Raw genomic sequence first — 15842 nt, forward strand, 5'->3', positions numbered from 1 at the left:
TTACATTTTGAGATTTGACTATTGTTTACAGCCCTTGTCTATTCTATTGAGGAATTGTGTTTTTCTTCTACTTACTATTCTTTGAATAATTTACTTAGTGGAAGGTTAATTTTGGAATTATAACATAAAAAGTATGTAGTTCAATGTAAAGATTAAAAGAAAAAAATAAGAAAGCAAGGAGGGAGGGTTGTTGGGCACATGGATAGGGAGAGGGTAGGGCAGGATATATCACAATGCTCCTAAATCTGTGTGTATGAAACATCAAATTTTTTTCACCTTATATAAATAATTAAAAACAGAAAATAGGCCAGTGCCGTGGCTTAACAGGCTAATCCTCCGCCTTGTGGCGCTGACACACCGGGTTCTAGTCCCAGTTGGGGCACCGGATTCTATCCCAGTTGCCCCTCTTCCAGGCCAGCTCTCTGCTATGGCCCGGGAAGGCAGTGGAGGATGGCCCAAGTGCTTGGGCCCTGCACCCGTATGGGAGACCGGGGAAGCACCTGGCTCCTGGCTTTGGATCAGCGCAATGCACTGGCCGCAGTGGCCATTGGAGGGTGAACCAACGGCAAAAGGAAGACCTTTCTCTCTGTCTCTCTCACTATCCACTCTGCCTGTCAAAATAAATAAATAAATAAATAAATAAATAAATAAATAAATAAATAATTAAAAAAAACAGAAAATAATAAAAAGGATCTAAGTGATTTATAGTTTCAGATGATTCCTTATAATACTCAAATTGTTATATTTTAGTGGAATATTTTAAAAAAGGAAATCCACATGGAATGTCAAAGGATCAAAGTATCCAACATATTCTCAAAAATGAGATTAAAGATGAAAGTTTCACAATCCCTTAATTTTCAAAATGAAAAGTAATAAAAACTGTGGAAGTAGCATAAACACAAAGATCAATGCAATAGAATAGAGAGACTGAGAATGTGCATTTGGTCCCTCAGTTAAGATGCTGTTTAAGATGCCTGCATTCCATACTACAGTATTTGGGTTTAATTCTAGCTCTGGACTCAAATTTCCTGTCAATGCCAAATATGAGAAGCAATGTGATATAACAAATAATCAGGTCTCTGCCAGTCACATAGGAGGCCATGATTATGTTTATGGCTTCTGGTTCAGGTTCCAGTTACAGCCCAGACCTGCTCATCACAGAAAACTGGGGAGTGAACCAGAAGTTAGGAACTCTCTGTCCCTCTCAATCTGCCACACAAATTAACATACTACTACAAATAATGATAAACATTTAATATCATTGGCTATGTTAATAAATGAAAGTCAAGATCTGTTAATCTTATATATAAAAAAATATTGACTGAATTCAGCATATCATTAAAACCTTAAACAAACTATGACTTGAAGAGAAGGGCACAAGAAGGGCACCTATAGGAAATCTATTCAATAAATGGGGATAAGGTACAAATACTTCTAACACTCTATTCAACAGTTTAGTAGAGGATTCTGCCAAAGAAACCACACAAAGAAAAAAAAAAACTCCACAAGGGACGGACTATTTATTGCCTCAGCAGTTTCTCTCCCAGTTATGCCACTAAAATATCAAAATCCACATGCACACAAAGGTTCACAGCAGAAATATTCATGAAAGCCAAATCTAAAAGCAACACAAACATTGATGTATAAGAAACACAGTATGCATTACGTCTTTTATAATGGTATGCTATTTGGCTATCAAAATTAATAATGAGGCCGGCGCCGCGGCTCACTAGGCTAATCCTCCGCCTTGCGGCGCTGGCACACCGGGTTCTAGTCCCGGTTGAGGCACCGATCCTGTCCCAGTTGCCCCTCTTCCAGGCCAGCTCTCTGCTGTGGCCAGAGAGTGCAGTGGAGGATGGCCCAAGTGCTTGGGCCCTGCACCCCATGGGAGACCAGGAGAAGCACCTGGCTCCTGCCATCGGATCAGCGCAGTGCACTGGCTGCAGCCCGCCTTCCACGGCGGCCAGTGGAGGGTGAACCAATGGCAAAGGAAGACCTTTCTCTCTGTCTCTCTCTCACTGTCCACTCCGCCTGTCAAAAATATATATATATATAATGAAATGGCATGCTACAAAATAATGAAACTCACAAAATAAAGAAATAAAAAATAAAATTTCAAATAAAGTAACACGATGAATCCAATTTTAGGACATGTAATAAGAAATCCAATCTCTAAAGACAGATTTTAGATTAATGCCTCTTTGTCACTGATGGTGAATGAGGATCTATTGTAGATAATATTAATTATTTGGGAATTAATGAAATGTGCTTATATTAGACTGTGGTTATGATTATGTAATTTCCAAAATTTTATAAAATATGGAAAAATTGGGTCTGGCAACATGGTGCACTAGGTTAATCCTCTGCCTGCAGCACTGGCATCCCATATGGGCACTGGTTCTAATCCTGGTTGCTCCTCTTCCTGTCCAGCTTTCCACTGTGGCCTAGGAAGGCAGTGGAGGATGGCCCAAGTGCTTGGGCCCCTGAAACCACATAGGAGACCAGGAAGAAACACCTGGCTCCTGGCTCAGATCAGTGTAGCTATGGCTGTTGTGGCCATTTGGGGAGTGAATCAATAGAAGGAAGACATTTCTGTCCCTCTCTGTCTCACTGTCTGTAACACTACCTGTCAAATAAACAAATAAAATCTTTTTTAAAATATGGAATATTCACTTAAAACATTAAACAGTTAGGTCTGGGCATAGAGGTTCACGAGTTTGGTCTTCACAGAAGATACTGGAGATTAATAAATATGAAGTCATTTCAAATATTTGGTGGAACATGAAATTAAAATACACTAATCCTCATTTGGTTAAAAATATATAAAACCATAAATATGAGGGACCTTACAATTCATAGACTATGTTTTTCTATAAATGAACTATGCATGTGATTCAAGAGATTCTTGCACCAAAGTTAACCTACCATTTAATTCCTTATTTGTTACTTGATATTGCTTGATATAGCTCAAATTCAAATTAATTCATATATACTTAAAAAATACTTCATTTTCTGTATGTGAAACAATTTAAAGTATGTATTAACCACCAATTTAAGGAAAGTACTGTTTCCTAATCTCTCAAAGTACCATGACAAAATATAAATCCAGTTGTTTCCAAATTGTTTGTCTTAATAAACTTCTTCCAAGGATCATAATTTTATCTGTGATACTAATTTAAATATTTCAACACCCCTTAAACTTATACAATAAGTGAAATGCTTGTTTGGGTTTATTTTTTGTTGCCTATAATTACACATATCTATGTTTTACAGTGTGAAAATTTAATCCCTGAAAACAGTGTCTACCGACCAAATCAGGGTAAACAACATTTTCCCTTCTCTGGTATTACACATCATAATCAAGCCTTATAACACATTGTTTCTGTTTGCTCATGAAATATAGACTACTTTATGCTTGACCATATTTACCCCACCATTCTATGTAACACTAAGAACTCACATCTATAAACTAAGTCATATTTGGTATCAATTATCCAAATAGTTTTTACATACCAGATTTCAAGACATACTACAAGGCAGTTGTAATCAGAATAGGCTGGTACCAGTACAAAAACAGATGGATAGAACAACAGAACAGAATAGAAACATCAGAAACCAATCCAAATATCTACAACCAATTTATATTCAACAAAGGAGCTAAAATCAGTCCCTGGAGCAAGGACAGTCACTTCTGGTGCTGGGAAAACTGGATTTCCTCATGCATAAGTATAAAGCAAGACCCTATCTTACATCTTATACAAAAAGCCACTCAAAATGGATTAAAAACCTAAATCTATGACCTGACACCATCAAATTATTAGAGGACATTGGGGAAACCCTGCAAGACATTGGCATAGCCAAAAACATCTTGCAAAAGACCCAATAGGCACAAGCAGTCAAAGCCAAATTAACAATGTGATTTCATCCAATTGAGGAGCTCTGTACTGGAAAAGAAATGCCCAGGAAACTGAAGGCACAACCAACATGGGGCCAGTGCTGTAGTGCAGTGGGTTAAACCCCAGCGTGAAGTGCTGGCATCCCATATGGGTGCCGGTTCTAGTCCTGGCTGCTCCTTTTCTGATGCAGCCCTCTGTTATGGCCTAGGAAAGCAGTAGAAGATGGTCCAACTCCTTGGACCCTGCACCCATGTAGGAAACTTGGAAGAAGCTCCTGGATCCCAACTTCAGATCAGCTCAGCTCTGGCCATTGTGGTCATTCAGGGAGTGAACCAGCCCAATGGAAGATGTCTCTAACCTCTCTCTCTCTCTCTCTCTCTCTCTCTCTCTCTCTCTCTCTCTCTCTCTCTCTCTCTCTTTCTCTCTCTCTCTCTCTCCCTCTTTTCTCTTTGTGTAACTCTGACTTTCAAATAAATAATTCTTAAAAAAGTGGCAACCAACATAATAGGAGAGAGTATTTGTGAACTATGCAAATGATAAATTCATGCCTAGAATATATAAAGAGATTAAGAAACTCAACAGCAAAATACACAACTCAGTGAAGAAATGAGCAAAGGACTTAAACAGATATTTCTCAAAAGAGGAAATCCTACTGATTGATAGGCACATGAAAAAAATGCTCAGAATCATTAGTCATCAGGGAAATACAAATCCAAACTACAATGAGGTTTCACCTCACCCCTGTTAGAATGTCTTTCATACAGAAATCAACAAACAACAAATACTTGCAAGGATGTGGGAAAAAGATACCTTAATCCACTGTTGGTGGGAATGTAAACTGGTAAAGCCACTAGAGATACCTCAGAGGATTGAATATAGACCTACTATATGACCCAGCCATCCCACTCTGAAATTTACCCAATGGAAATGAAACTATCATATGAAAAAGATATCTGTACCCCCATGTTCATTGGAGCTCAATTCACAATAGCTAAGACATGCAATCAGTCCAAATGCCCATCAACTGAAGACTGGAAAAAGAAATATGTACACAGCAGAAAAAAATGAAATCTAGTCATATGCAATAAAATGGAAGAATATGGAAAATGTCACACTTAGTGAGATAAGGCAGTCCCAAAAGGACAAATACCACATGTTCTCCCTGATTTTTATAATTAATAGAGTATCTAAAAGGCAATCTGTAGAAGCAAAATTAACACTTTGATAAGCAATGACTCAAACAATCCTTGTCTTGAGAGTGAAGGACTATTTTTTTAAATACTATTTGTTGAACTCTTTTGTATGAAGTGAATTGAAAATAGATTTTTTATATTGTAAGATTGAGAATAAGGAGGAGGAAGAATAGTTTGGGAGTATGGGAGAAAGAATGGGAATGGAGGGAAGAATCACCATATACTTAAAGTTATAATTATGATGTGTATGAAGTTTATAACTGTAAAGCTGTATAGTTCTGCATACACTCCTACCAACTTACTTCTAAGGATATAGTTTAAATACTTTCCATGGCACCCCAAATCCACCTTAGAAGTATCCACAAATACACAAAAGAATAGAGTTCTTGTGTGCTTCTTTAATATTGATTGTGTTTCTTTAAAAAAAGGAGTGAAATTAACTTCAAGGTGCAATGACTTTGAATAGCCTTTGTCATGAATGTTGAGGAACCTTTTTAATTTTTTTTGATGTACAAATTGTTGAACTATTTACTGATATGTCAGTCTTCTGTGTATAAATTTAATCAAAAAGGGGACTTAATGGAGAATGGGACTGGGGATAAAAGAGGGAAGAGGGGGAAACACGGGGGAGTGAATGAGAGGGTGGGTATTATGGGAAGAATCATTGTATTCCTAAATATGTATTTATGAAATGCAAGAAGTTTGTATTCCTAAATTAAAAGGTTTCCCTGTGGGGGTGTGTGTGAAATTCATCAGTTTGAAAAAAACAAAGGGACACACAGAGAGGCAGGGAAAAATACTCTCTGTCAATTGTCATTTCACAAATGCCTAAAGCAGTCATGGCTGTGCCAGACCTATTTTCATATGACATCAAACACACAGTTGACAAAAATGAAAATAAAGTAGTAGGGCTGGAAAAAAAAACAAATTAAAAGACTACATACTAAAGGAAAAATTTTTTTAAAAAGATAGCAAATCATAGGAGAAAATATTGGCAAACTTAGTATGATTTAGGGAATACTACAAAGAACATCCAGAAATCAAAAGCAAATATAATAAAAATGGACAAATTTAATGATACTTATTTTGTGAGTACTTAGACTTCGTTATAATACAACTCTTTCTGGAAAGAGTCCTGCATGGGAAGTTAGTGCACAATGATTCTTGCTAATTTAACAATTAGCACTCATATATGATATCAGTGATCAGCCCTTGTCATGAATGTTGAGGAACCTTGACATCAGCTGACTAGGATATGTGGGGAAAAGGGAATGCATAAATTGTTTTGAGGAATATAAAGTGGTACATCTACTATGGAAAACACTATCAAGGATCCTCTAAAAATTGAACAAATGACAAAAAATAATCCAACTAATGGATGTGTATCCAAAAGAAATAAAATCACGATCTCAGAAATATACCTACACATCCGTGTTCACATAAGCATTATGCACAAGAACAAGGTATGAAAGTAACTACATTGTCTGTCAACAGATGAAAAGAAAGAGCATTATACATACATAATGGAATCACATTCGACCTTGAAAAAATCCTGATGTTTTGTGCCAATATGTATCCTAAAGTATGAATATGTACATTAGGCTGCTTGATATAACACAGAGAAAAATAAATGTGACTTATGTGTGGAATCTAAGGAAGTCAGTCATAAGCACAGAATATAATGTGTGTTGCTTGTTGAATGACATTTGCATAAGGAGATAAATTAATGTTAAGATATAATATAGAGAATTCTTGGGGGGTGGAGCCAAGATGGTGGATAGTGAGGACATGCGCCAATAGTTTGGGAAAATAAAGTTTCATAAAAGTGGAATTACTGTAAACTCAGGAAAAGACTCAAGAAAAAAACTGCAGAGGAAATGCTTTTGGATCTAGTGGATGTGACACAGAGGACCTAGAGGGAGCCCACCGCATGGAAACACAACTGCGGGAGCCGAGCCGCAGAATCTCACCAGCACCAGAACGAACAGGAGGTAAGACAAAAATGTCAGAAACCCGAGACATTGGTGGGGAAAGCCAGAGGCCTCTCTCTCCACTCACTGAGCAAAACAAAGACCAGGCACCATTTTACATATGTAAAGCACCACCAAGGAGTACAAAAACTCAGTAACTTTGAAAGTTTGGTGAAACTTGAGAACACATTGAGGGCTGCATAAACTTTTTGTGTGGACCCAGGGGTAGATCAAATGAACACTTACAGAGGCCAGATTTCAACTACCCTCAATTCCACTCAGCTGTGCGGAATTACTTCCCAACTGAGTCAAAAAAAAGAGAGAGAAAGAGATGGAGAGAGAGAGAGAGAGAGAGAGAGAGAGAGAGAGAGAGAGAGAGAGAGAGACATCCAGCAAGGAGCAAGGGAGAGAACAATCTGGGTGAGTCACTTTTTGCACAGCCTTAAACCTGAAGAATCAAGCAGAGCTCTCTGGCCACACCCATCACAGCCTCTAAGGATCTATCAAAGCAGACAGCCCACTTAGAGGCATAGTATAATGAGAAAAAAACACCACAGCCAAATAAATAAATAAATAAATAAATTATATCCAACATGCCAAACAACAAATGCAAAAACCGAGCTAACAAGAGCAAGACAGACACTATGATGCCCCCAAATGAATAAGACACCCCAATGCAGGATTATGAAGATGAAGAGATAGAGGAAATGCAAGAAGCAGATCTCAAAAAATTGATAAGATCATTAAGAGTTCTCAAAAACAAATTCTTGAAATACAGAAATCCTTAATGGACAAGATAGAAAATCTCTCTCATGGAAATTAAACATTAAGGAGGAATCAAAATGAAATGAAACAACTAGTGGAACAAGAAACTGAGATAGTGACGAGAAATCATAATGAAATGAACAATTCAATAGATCAAATGACAAACACACTAGAGAGCCTTAAAAACAGAATAGGTGAAGCAGAAGAGAGAATATCGGACTTAGAAGACAGAGGACAAGAAAGGAAACAGTCAAATCAAAGAATAGAAGAAGAAATCAGAAATCTAAAAAATACTGTCAGGAATCTACAGGATACTATTAAAAAACCCAACATTCAGAATCTAGGAGTTCCTGAAGGCATGGAGAGGGAAAAGGATTAGAAGGCCTTTTTAGTGAGATACTAGCAGAAAATTCCCCAGGTTTGGAGAAGGACAGAGACATCCTCGTACAGGAAGCTCATAGAACCCCTAATAAACATGATCAAAAGAGATCCTCACCGTGACACGTTGTAATCAAACTCACCACAGTGAAACACAAAGAAAAGATCCTAAAATGTGCAAAAGAGAAACGCCAGATTACTCTCAGAGGATCTCCAATTAGACTCACAGCTGACTTCTCAGCAGAAACCCTACAAGCTAGGAGAGAATGGAGAGATATAGCCCAGATACTAAGAGAGAAAAACTGCCAGCCCAGAATATTATATCCTGAAAAGCTCTCATTTGTGAATGAAGGTGAAATAAAGACCTTTCACAGCAAACAGAAATTGAAAGAATTTGTCGCCACTCGTCCAGCCCTGCAAAAGATGCTTAAAGATGTGTTACATACAGAAACACAGAAACACGGTCACCAATATGAAAGAAGGTAAAGGAAGGAAACCTCACAGCAAAAGATCACAGGAATCTCAAACCAGATATTAGAAAATATCTTTGGCAAATGGCAGGGCAAAGTTACTCCTTCTCAATCGTCACATTGAATGTTAATGGCTTGAACTGTCCAGTTAAAAGACACCGTTTGGCTGATTGGGTTAAGGAACAAAACCCATCTATTTGCTGCTTAAAATAAACTCATCTTTCCTACAATGATGCATACAGACTGAAAGTGAAAGGCTGGAAAAATATATACCATGCCAACAGAAATGAAAAAAGAGTGGGCGTAGCCATCTTAATATCAGACAACATAAACTTTACCACAAAAACTGTTAGGAGAGACAAAGAGGGGCACCATATAATGATTAAGGGATCCATTCAACAGGATGATATAATGATTATCAATGTATATGCACCAAATTACAGGGCACCAGCTTATTTAAAAGACTTGTAAAGGGACTTAAAGGGAGACTTAGACCCCAATACAATAGTACTGGGGGACTTCAATACTCCACTCTCAGAGATAGACAGATCAACAGGACAGAAGATCAACAAGGAGACAGTAGATTTAAATGACACTATAACCCAAATGGATCTAACAGGTATCTACAGAACATTTCATCCTACATCAAAAGAATTTCCATTCTTCTCCGCAGTACATGGAACCTTCTCTAGGATTGACCACATACTAGGTCATAAAGCAAGTCTCAACAAATTCAAAAGAATTAGAATCATACCATGCAGCTTCTCAGACCACAAAGGATTGAAATTGGAAATTAGCAACTCAGGAATCCCTAGAGCATGTGCAAACACATGGAGATTGAACAACATGCTTCTGAATCAACAATGGGTCATAGAAGAAATTAAAAGAGAAATCAAAAATTTTCTGGAAGTAAATGAGGATAACAGCACAACATACCAAAACCTATGGGATACAACAAAAGAGTGTTAAGAGGAAAGATTATATCAATAGGTACCTACATCAAGAAATTAGGAAGGCACCAAATAGATGAGCTTTCAAGTCATCTCAAGGATCTAGAAAATCTACAGCAAACCAAACCCAAACCCAGTAGGAGAAGAGAAATAATTAAAATCAAAGAAGAAATCAACAGGATTGAATCCAAAAAAACATTACAAAAAAATCAGCCAAACGAGGAGCTGGTTTTTTGAAAAAATAAACAAAATTGAAACACCATTGGCTCAACTAACTAAAAAAGAAGAGAAAAGACCCAAATCAATAGGATCAGAGATGAAAAGGGAAATGTAACAACAGATGCCGCAGAAATAAAAAGAATCATCAGAAATTACTACAAGGACTTGTATGCCAACAAACAGGGAAATCTATCAGAAATGGACAGATTCTTGGACACATACAACCTAACTAAATTGAGCCAGGAAGACATAGAAAACCTAAACAGACCCATAACTGACACAGAAATTGAAACAGTAATAAAGGCCCTCCCAACAAAGAAAAGCCCAGGACCAGATGGATTCACTGCTGAGTTCTACCAGATATTTAGAGAAGAACTAACTCCAATTCTTCTCAAACTATTCAGAGCAATCGAAAAAGAGGGAATCCTCCCAAATTCTTTCTTTGAAGCCAGCATCACCTTAATTCCTAAGCCGGAAAAAGATGCAGCATTGAAAGAGAATTACAGACCAATATCCCTGATGAACATAGATGCAAAAGTATGCAATAAAATTCTGGCCAATAGAATGCAACAACACATCAGAAAGATCATCCACCCAGACCAAGTGGGATTTATCCCTGGTATGCAGGGATGGTTCAACGTTCGCAAAACAATCATCGTAATACACTACATTAACAGACTGCAGAAGAAAAACCATATGATTCTCTCAATAGACGCAGAGAAAGCATTTGATAAAATACAACACCCTTTCATGATGAAAACCCTAATCAAACTGGGTATGGAAGGAACATTCCTTAATACAATCAAAGCAATATATGAAAAGACTATGGCCAACATCGTATTGAATGGGGAAAAGTTGGAAACATTTCCGCTGAGAGCTGGTACCAGACAGGGATGCCCACTCTCACCACTGCTCTTCAATATAGTTCTGGAAGTTTTAGCCAGAGCTATTAGGCAAGAAAAAGAAATTAAAGGGATACAAATTGGGAAGGAAGAACTCAAACTATCCCTCTTTGCAGATGATATGATTCTTTATTTAGGGGACCCAAAGAACTCTACAAAGAGACTACTAGAACTCATCAAAGAGTTTGGCAAAGTAGCAGGATATAAAATCAATGCACAAAAATCAACAGCCTTTGTATACACTGGCAATGTCATGGCTGAGGAAGAACTTCTAAGATCAATCCCATTCACAATAGCCTCAAAAACAATCAAATACCTTGGAATAAACTTAACCAAGGACGTTAAAGATCTCTACGATGAAAACTACAAAGCCTTAGAGAAGGAAATAGAATAGGATACCAAAAAATGGAAAAATCTTCCATGCTCATGGAGAGGAAGAATCAATATCATCAATATGTCTATTCTCCCAAAAGCAATTTATACATTCAATGCAATACCAATCAAGATACTGAAGAGCTTCTTCTCAGATCTGGAAAAAATGATGCTAAAATTCATATGGAGACACAGACCTCGAATAGCCAAAGCAATCCTGTACAACAAAAACAAAGCAGGAGGCATCACAATACCAGATTTCAGGACATACTATAGGGCAGTTGTTATCAAAACAGCATGGTACTGGTACAGAAACAGATGGATAGACCAATGGAACAGAATAGAAACACCAGAAATCAATCCAAACATCTACAGCCAACTTATATTTCATCAAAGATCCAAAACAAATCCCTGGAATAAGGACAGCCTATTCAATAAATGGTGCTGGGGAAATTGGATTTCCACATGCAGAAGCTTGAAACAAGACCCATACCTTTCACCTTACACAAAAATTCACTCAACATGGATTAAAGACTTAAATCTATGACCCGAAACCATCAAATTATTAGAGAGCATTGGAGAAACCCTGCAAGATATAGATACAGGCAAAGACTTCTTGGAAAAGACCCCAGGAGCACAGGCAGTCAAAACCAAAATTAACATTTGGGATTGCATCAAATTGAGAAGTTTATGTACTTCATAAGAAACAGGAAAGTGAATAGGAAACTGACAGAATGGGAAAAATATTTGCAAACTATACTACAGATAAAGGGTTGATAACCAGAATCTACAAAGAAATCAAGAAAATCCACAACAGATCAAACAACCCACTTAAGAGATGGGCCAAGGACCTCAATAGACATTTTTTGAAAGAGAAAATCAAATGGCCAAAAGACACATGAAAAACTGTTCAAGATCACTAGCCATCAGAGAAATACAAATCAAAACCACAATGAGGTTTCACCTCACCCTGGTGAGAATGGCTCACATTCAGAAATCTACCAACAACAGATGCTGGAGAGGATGTGGGGAAAAAGGGACACTAACCCACTATTGGTGGGAATGCAAACTGGGTAAGCCACTATGGAAGTCAGTCTGGAGTTTCCTCAGAAACCTGAACATAACCCTACCATACAATCCAGCCATCCCACTCCTTGGAATTTACCCAAAGAAAATTAATTTGGCAAATAAAAAAGCCATCTGCACATTACTGTTTATTGCAGCTCAATTCACAATAGCTAAGACCTGGAACCAACCCAAATGCCCATCAGCAGTAGACGGGATAAAGAAATTATGGGACATGTACTCCATAGAATACTATAGAGCAGTAAGGAACAATGAAACCCAGTCATTTGCAACAAGATGGAGCAATCTGGAAAACATCATGCTGAATGAATTTAGGCTGTCCCAAAGAGACAAATATCATTTGTTTTCCCTGATCGGCAACAAATGATCACCAAAGGAGAAACCTGCTGAAGTGAAATGGACACTATAAGAAACAATGGCCTGATCAGCTCTTGTCCTGACTCTAGACGTATAATGTAAGACTTTATCCTTTTTAGTATTTGTTGTTGTTGTTGTTGTTGTTGTTGTTGTTGTTCTAGTACTAGTTGTTGAACTCTGTAATTAACACACAATTATTCTTAAGTGTTTAAATTTTAACTGAAAAGTGATTCCTGTTAAATTTAAGAGTGGAAAAGGAGAGGGAGGAGATGTACAATTTGGGGCATGCTCAATCGGACTTGCCCCAAATGGTGAATTAGAAATCTGCCAGGGGATTCCAATACAATCCCATCAAGGTGGAATGTACCAATGCCATCTCACTAGTCCAAGTGATCAATTTCAGTTCACATTTGATGGCTCTGATAGGTCTAAGAATCAAAGGGATCACACAAACAAGACAAGTGTCTGCTAATACTAACTGAAAGAATCAAAAAGGGAGAGAAAGATTCAACATGGGAAGTGGGACACACAGCAGACTCATAGAATGGCAGATGTCCTAAACAACACTCTGGCCTCACAATCAGCCCTTAAGGCATTCGGATCTGGCTGAAGAGCCCATGAGAGTATTGTAGGCATGGAAAGCCAAGATACCATGGAAAAGAAAAAAAAAAAACAAAGAAGACCTAAATGAAAGATCTCTGTGAGTGAGATCCCAGTGGAAATAATGGGGCCATCAAACAAGGAGGTACCTTTCTCTGAAGGGAGGAGAGAACTTCCACTTTGACTATGACCCTATTGGAATAAGATCAAAGTCAGCGAACTCTAAAGGCTTCCATAGCCCTGGCAACTCATCACTAGAGCCTAGGGAGATTACTGACGCCATGAACAGGAGTGTCAAATTGTTAAGTCAGCAAAAGAAGTCACTGTGTACTTACATCCCATGTGGGATGTCTTTAATGTGTTGTCTAATGTGCAGTGATGCTATAACTAGTACTGAAACAGTATTTTTACACTTTGTGTTTCTGTGTGGGTACAAACTGATGAGATCTTTACTAATTATATACTGAATCAATCTTCTGTATATAAAGAGAATTGGAAATGAAAAAAAATAAAAAACCTGGTGTTAAATTGGAAATGGCATAGAAAATTAATTAATTTAAAAATATTATGTAGGATCTCTGTCTTTAATGTGCTGTGCACTCTTATTTAATGCTATAACTAGTACTCCAACAGTATTTTTTTTCACTTTGTGTTGCTATATGGCGGCAAACTGTTGCAATCTTTACCTAATATATACTAAACTGATATTCTGTATATAAAGAGAATTGAAAATGAATCTTGATGTGATTGGAAGGGGAAAGGGAGTGGGAAAGGGGAGGGTTGTGGGTGGGAGGGAAGTTTTGGGAGGGGTGTAGCCATTGTAATCCAAAAGCTGTACTTTGGAAATTTATATTCATTAAATAAAAGTTTAATGATAAAAAAGATATAATATAGAGCCAGTACCTATATGAATACAATATTAGATAAAATGTGTTAAAATCTGAAATGTGTTTTAAAAACTATGTAAGGTGATGGTGTTAGGTGATTGTCCTAATCATTTCATATTGTGTATGTACAAGGGGACACCTAAAGGTTTTTGATATTAGGCTTAAAATATAATGTGTATATTCCATATGCTTCTAAAACTCCCCCAAATATCAAACCATCAATATGCAGGCCTTGAATGTATACAAATTTTTTCTGTCATTATACTCCAATAACCTTTTTAATATTTTAAATCATCCTATATCTAAATAAAAATTAAAACTAAATTTGGAATCCAGGCTTATATCTATGGAGTGGGAAGGTTATCATGGAACATAAATAGTTTTTAAAGCACTCATAAATGTGACTAGCTAAAATTTGTATTTTGAAAGTTCAGACAGATGACAACTTGTCCACAGAATGTGCAAGGCAAAGGTGACATCCAAGTATCAATGTACAGTGTCCTCCTGCCTACCCTCCCCATAGCCTGGACAGAAACCTGAGCCAAATGAAACTCTTTTGTCAATGACACTGTTATTTTCAATGGGAAGTGGGGGCAAGATTCTTAGAATGAGCTATGCTAAGGCCCTGCTTCTCACAAAATCAGAAAACAAGGGGACTGAATTCAGCTCTGGAAAAATAAGTGAGGACTCTATGAAGGACAGCTCTTCACCCACATGAACCACACACACAGGATCTGGGTTCTCCCTACTGTCCATCACGTGCTCACTGCACAATCTGGGAAGACAGGGATGCCACCAACACTGGGTCACAGAAAGTGGTCCCAGCCAGCAACTGGCTGTGAGGAGATGGGACTCCAGGAGTCCCAGCTGCCAGCCCAGCCCCAACACTGAGGACCAGAGTGGGCCGAGGGAAGGGCCATGCCAGCAAGGAGATGCGACCCACAGATTCCCTGAGAGGACCCCTGGGGAGGCCCGCCTCAGACTAGCCTTCTCCACAACTTTCTCCAACCCCTCCTTCCCCATATCTGCATGACAGGACTCTCACACCAGTTACAGCTTCTGAGGTGAGCAGTGTCCTGATGCTGAGTTACACCGGAATTCAGTAAACACCAGAGGCCCCACCTTGGACCTCTCTCCACTGTGATGCTGGAATACTATGATGGCTTCAAGATCTCATGTGATTACGTAGCATTCATGCCCCACACCTGATTGGACAGTGTGTATATCCATTAGCATGCACAACATTACCAAAGTCGCATCAATCAGCATCCTCCATAATGCTAACAAATAACTTCAGATCTTGCGGGAAGGAAAAGTAGGAGGTGAGTCCTGTGTTCTGTTCTGAAATTGTGTCCTGCCACCAGGGGTTTTCACCTCCCTGGTCCACCACCTGCTGGGCCCACTCCTGCCTCCAGGGTCTTTCCTGAGAATATCCTACCTGGGCTTGCAGTAACCTGCTTCAGATCAGTAACAATTTAAAGGCTGTTTATTAGCTCCTGAGCATTTTGCATCATATGTGTGATGCGCTTTTGAGTTGAGTATTTTTTTCATCATTTCATATACTTTTATGCATAAATTTAGAACAGATTAATCCTAAAGCTTTTCCTCTGGCAAAACAAAAGACTGTTCTTGTTTTTTTTTGTATCATTGGAATTGGCTGAGATATAGCAATCTATTACTACTAACATTTTTTTAGTTGGTATTAATCTTTTTTTTAACTTTTATCTAATGCATATAAATTTCCAAAGTACAGCTTATGGATTACAATGGCTTTCCCACCCTTAACTTCCCTCCCAC

The sequence above is a fragment of the Lepus europaeus genome, chromosome Y, assembly GCF_033115175.1.
Source record: "Lepus europaeus isolate LE1 chromosome Y, mLepTim1.pri, whole genome shotgun sequence".
NCBI classification, from domain to species: Eukaryota; Metazoa; Chordata; class Mammalia; order Lagomorpha; family Leporidae; genus Lepus; species Lepus europaeus.